The 6000-nt window shown below is 34.5% G+C and overlaps 1 protein-coding gene and 1 long non-coding RNA gene across 2 annotated transcripts in view; both read left to right on the top strand.

The window, feature by feature from the left end:
- LOC148737111 (uncharacterized) overlaps positions 1-6000 on the top strand; it is a 45418-nt gene that overhangs the window by 36559 nt on the left and 2859 nt on the right. The gene's annotated exons all lie outside the window — the stretch shown is intronic.
- Positions 862-3707, top strand: LOC148737112 (uncharacterized). Its single transcript, XR_015996137.1, has 2 exons — positions 862-1073; positions 2882-3707. It is a non-coding gene; the product is annotated as an uncharacterized LOC148737112 (long non-coding RNA).

The following is a 6000-nucleotide window of genomic DNA, read 5'->3' as shown; positions in this document are numbered from 1 at the left end:
GAACTTAAGTTGATGGCCTTCTGGCATGCAAGGTTGTTCTTATTTCACATAGCCAATGATTTATTTGTCCACAAAACTTGCAAAATTGCGTAAGAACTTAATAGAAAACTATGAATTAAAAGGCAACAGCCTATGGCAAGTGGAAACTTCATGCGAAAGAGTCGTTTCAAGAGGCAAAAAAGAAAAAAAAACGCCTCTTTTCATGAATTCGTGTACACTTCATTATTATAACGTTCGTGACGAATATTCTAAAATCAATATATCATTTTTTTCTTTATTGGCGATAAAAAAAAGTTCGGAGAAGTTCCAAAAAAAACATTTTTGGCACCTAGTTCACATTGCGTGACGTTCCAGAACTTTTTCTTTATTGAATGTTTAAATAATCACTCTGAAATAACAGTCTTCACCCCCAAATGCCAAGTGAATGGGAAAACAAAAAACCCGGTAGTCTTTTAATGTGTTTTTATTTAAGGAGTTTGTAAAATTATGAAATTGTTTTGACATACAATACAAAAGGCTTACTTTAGTCAAAATCTCCCATCCTTAAGACTTTACTTCCCCGAGGGAAGTTAATGAGTGACAGTACAAATAATCATCATAACAATTAGTATCTCTAGATTTTTCTTCTCTTCTGTTTTCATCGTTCTTTCATTTCGTTTCGATTAATGTTTCAGAGAAATTTCTCTTTCAAAAATCTACAAAACAAGAGGCTTGTAATGGGCATTTTTCATGCACTAATGACGTTTGAAGAAAGTAGTAAATAGGAGCAGTTAAGAAACTTATTATCCCGCCCAATTTTAATTAATAATAAATGACGGTAGAAATGAAACTTAGACGTTTTGGCTCTAGAAGAGCCTAGCAGTGCCAGAGATGGGAAACTGATTGTTGCTGTATTTATCTCACTTTACTGAAAAGATTTTTGTAAAGCGCACCACTCTGATGGTGGGTTAAAAACGCTTTATTTTTTGACTAGAATCTGAAGATGGCCCGCCGTCGCTGCCCGATGCTCTCTTTCATATTTATTCTTTTTTTGTTTGGAGGCTGGTGCTACACCTTAACAGTTGCAAACCATGGTAAGTTAACTTTGAAATTCTTTTGTGTGGGTTGGATGAAAATGTAGACTATGGGAACTCCTGAAGTAATACAAACCTGGAGTTACAGGAAAGCAAGGGCCCGAAGAATAGGGACGAAAAATTATGCACTTTTCGAGGGTTTGAAAATCCTAATTTACCACATCGAGAGGGCTCTGAAGTAAAAACTGACATGACCATCTCGGAAAAGCTTCAGTGCAAAGAAATTTAGTATTTTGTCAACAAGAGTAGCTATTAAAAATGAGGAAGAAGGAAACTACCGTGACGATTTCACAAAGTGCTTAAAAATTTAGAAACTTTCTAGACCAGTTGAAACATAATCGATGGTGTGTGTGTGAAATTCATTCGGGGCATTTTGGTTCTAACTTTTCGGCGGCGTTTCCTAAGTTTCAAATTTTTACAAGAATTTATTCAGATCAATTTCATCGTTAAACAATCATAAATACGTAATAAAAGCTATCTTTCGGAAGGGAAAGAAATACTTTTGCAATAATGGATGGCAATGAATAGGAGACACTCAGATCTTTGTAACTTGATGAGAGAAAATCAAATGGAGGAATTTTGTTGAAAGGTTTTTGTTGCTCAAGAGTTATATTTTGCAATTTCTATTAAAGTCTCTAAACCCTTTAGACTCGTAAAAACGAATCAAGATGTTAGCTATAACAAACGTAATGAGTATGAAAACTTTGAGAACCACTTCATATCGTCGTAGCTTTTAACTAACTACAGGTGGTTTAAGAGCGTTTAAATTCAGCTCTTTCTCTATGCATCAAAATAACAGAGTATTCATTGAAATCATATGAAGAAGAAACAAAGATATCTCTAAAAATGCGGAAAATAAGGAAAAACGTCTCGATTCTCATGGTTTCTAATGGAAACAACTACTCATGGTTTTTGATCAATGAGCAAAAGCACTAGTGATATCTTCCTTCATTTACGCTTGGATCTTCAACTTTCGAGAGAACGAGGTCATTATCAAGCGAGTATGAAAATTCTTTTTTCTCCGTTATCGTTTCCTTCATTTGAGAAATACCCTATATCTAAGCAATATCTTTGCTTGCTGAAACTTCAGGCACGTGTTTCGAACAGACTATACATTGAAAATTTTAAAATGGGATTTAGTCCACAGCGAAAAATTATATTGCAAACAGAAACTTAATCAGTTGTACTGTAGAGATGTTTATCTCCGTATTATGCCCCCTGGGTGGTATTGCGAAAGCTTAGACGCACTATGTTGATATGCTATTAACTACTTAGCGTGCCAAAGGAGACAAAAGAACTCCTGCAGGGTTAGGTAGGCCCGTGAGCGGTCCTTCAGAAAGAAAAAAATTGACTAAACTAACTCAGCATACAGTGACTCATTTGAAAGTAATTCACCATATTTAGAAAGGACGTCAAGAACATAAGATGTGCGGAATTTAAAATAAAAAGGGAAAAAGAAAAAAATCGTTGAAGGAAGGTTACAATTAATTTCAACCAAAATATAGTTTCTTTCTTGTTACGAAAACACTTTTAGTAGCAAGAATTTTACGTCTGTATTTCATGTAAGTCCACGCGATTCCAGTACAAGAATTGCAAGAATCTCATCTACTTAACTCTTTTTTTCAGAGACGCATATGTTTTTCATAGAGAAAAAAACCAACATTTCCTAATAACGTCGATGGAAAACCTCATCGATTATTTATGACTTTTGACTAGTTTTAAGCAGACACCTGATAAAAATGGGTGAACATTTCTAACATTTCGTTTTTCCTCAATTAATGCCATCTGAATTATCTTTATACCCTCAGAACATCAAGAAAATAATAGAAAAATTGCCTTTTCGTCCTCCGTTCGACAGCCTCTCTTGGAGCAGAGGAACCTTAGGTGCAATCTATGCAATAGCTTACGAACAGAACATTCCAACATTTCTTGAACTGAATTACCCTGTAAAGGAGACTAGGCAGGGAAAAAATGATTTACAGTCGATGTGGAATAATTATTTGTTATTCCTTAAATATCTGTATATAACAAATAAAATAAAGAAGTCTTGAACAATGGGCCATTAATGATTTACTCAGTGCGAGAACTACAGAAGCAGTTATGTTTAGTAAGCCAAAAAGTGAGCGATGAATGATGATGATGATAATGATGACTTTATTTAAACTCCGATGAAAATGAGGCTTGTTAGTCCTCTAGAAATAGAGATCGCTAATATACCTAGAAAAATATATGAATATAAATTACAGAGTTTAAAAATAATATAAGCCTAAATATAAATGATGATATAAATGATGGGGATATAAAATTGCAAATTACTTAGATTTCTTATCTCATTCCTGAAAGGGCCAAATCCTGCCATTAATCTTAGCTTATCAGGTAATGCATTGCAACCCTTAGCAGCAATGTAAGAAGTCGATTTGAGGCCGTAAGTTGTGGTCTTAGCTACAGGTAAAACAAGTTTGTTTTTGCCCGTAAGATTTTTCTTATTTTCTCTTACTTGAAATAAGGATTGAATATACTGAGGCATATTGTTATAGAGGGCCTTAAAAATGATTAAAAGCATATCTTGTTTCCCTCTACAACTTAATGAGTAACCAGTCTTTCCATGAGAATAAAATTAACAAATCGACAGTAGTTTAACGTGGTCTCTTCTCTTACCGTGACAACGATAGTCGTCATCACAGGGCCCAAAATGTTGTGGATTCGTTCGGTGACCGAAACTTTACATGACACGTTGACGAGAGCAGCGTTGTCTGTACTCTTATCAACAACGGCAAAGTGGTCAATCAGATTGCGAAATTGCCGCTAGTTTAAGTAAAACTCAGTACCTAATATTCCTATGAACTTATCTTTCCCTTCAAGGGCTAACATCTTTCCACTTGGGTATGTTTGAAGTTGGAAAAATCGTTCAATATCAAGAAAATGGGAATTAATATTGCTTGTTTGTTTGTTTGTTTGTTTTTTTTTTCCGTAAGCTTGTCACCATTACTTTAGCTCAAGTCAGTAAAATGACTAGGGTTACGTTTGTCACAAATAGTTCTATTCAGCAAATACAGGCTGTTTTCTGTGGCTGTTTAAATTTGGTTTGCAAAAACAAAATGTAAAGGAAATTTCAATTTAGGAAAGAATTTCTTACACATTTTTCCTTTGTTCAAATCTAGTTGAGGAAGGTTACAATGAATGAGGTATGAGGTCATAAGTAGCGCAAAAGGAGATGATTTTCTAAACTTCTATGTACCTTGACCTTATTCTTTACATTTATTGTTTTGATTTTCAACTTGGGATAAAGTTTCAGAGATCATTAAAGTAAGCACATTTTGGGGCATAACATCATACATTATTCACTATCTTTATAGCAGAAATTCAAATTTTGACCATTTAATAGTTAATTAAAGTGCATGGTGAAATATTCACAGAAATGAATATAACATTTCGGGGTACTAAAATATTTTTAGAAAGCTCCCTTAGCTTAGCTTGTCGAAAGCTTTTTCTTCTCCACTATTTTTTCTGTTCCCTACCACCCACGTTCGTTTTCAAAACATTCTACTTTTATAATTTGCGGTGAAAACAATAGCAATTATAAAAGTTTTAAATTAGAAAGAAAAATGATTGTTTATCTTAGCTTCTGCAAAGTCTTTTTTTATCTTCTTTTTCCTGAGTTACATCAACTCAAATTCGTTTTTCGTCGAAAACGTTTTACGTTTTGAAACATTTAATCCACAAAAAAAGAACGCATGAAAACACATATGAAAACGGAAACGAAATAAAAAATTGCAACCGTTACTTTGAATTTTTTTTCCTCAAAAGATATAACCTCTTGTACCGGCATATTGCGGAATTGTCACAATTCTATTTTGCTGGTGTTAACGGGAAAAAGAATGCTGCAGAAGGGTTACAAAATAAATAGTCTCGCCCCTAAGTGGTTCAGTATATTCCGACCGAAGATTAACCATTGGAAGACGATACGATAAACCATCAAATTCATTGAGCAGATGGATTTCAAAATCCGAGTTAATAGAAGTTTTAGCCCATCAATTGATAGCCATGAAAATGTTCAAATCCCTAAGACCAAACAGGTTTCTCTAAATAATGGTTTTATTAAACATTACTTAATCATATTCTATTCTAGCCCTGTGCTTTTTTTGAGATATTTTTTTCTCGTCAACCTACGCGAGACCTTTTGGAGCCTAACAAAAACTTTCCTCTAATGTCTGATTTATAGATAGCTGTCGGCGTCTCAAGTTCTTGCAACAGAAAGATGGATATGGATTGGTGGGCCACGTATTTAAAAACATTTTATCACCAGTCGGAATGAATATATATAGTCACTGCAGAAATTGGTGTACTATGGAAGACAGATGTAAATCGATCAACATGGGACCCTCAGGAGAAAAAGATGAAGTTTTGTGTCAATTGAGTGACTCGGACCACTTGCAACACCCAAACGATCTGAAAACGATGGCAGGTTTCATGTATAGGGGCACGCAGGTAAGAGTTTTATTTTTATCTTATTTCAATTTTTGTTTAGGAGTTTGCTGCTGTTTGTAAGCCTTGTATACCTTTTAATAGAGTTTCCTCGCTCTTCTGTGAGTCTTCGGCAACTCAGTAGAAGCAATTTTATCTCAAAACCTTTTTAAGTCAAGCCTGAGAACACCTGAATCGGCTAAAAATGAAAAAGAGATGAATTAATTTTAAAAATAAAGTTCTTGTATAACAAGCGTTCTGATTGGTTGACAAAGCATGTCAGAGTATCAAGAAGCTTCTCCCCCTTCACTTCTTTTGTTCTCTAGCCGCTAACGTCGTCCTTTACAACAGAACAGAGCAAAGTCGAGGCGTTTTTATTTGTTACACAAAAATGAAAAACTCCAAGCATGCCCCTTATGAATAAAAAGTATAAATCGCTCGCATGAATAGCATCTCCGTTATT

The sequence above is a fragment of the Stylophora pistillata genome, chromosome 2, assembly GCF_964205215.1.
Source record: "Stylophora pistillata chromosome 2, jaStyPist1.2, whole genome shotgun sequence".
Classification (NCBI taxonomy): Eukaryota; Metazoa; Cnidaria; class Anthozoa; order Scleractinia; family Pocilloporidae; genus Stylophora; species Stylophora pistillata.
The sequence above is the reverse complement of the archived record's forward strand: the minus strand, read 5'-3'. Positions and strand labels throughout refer to the sequence as shown.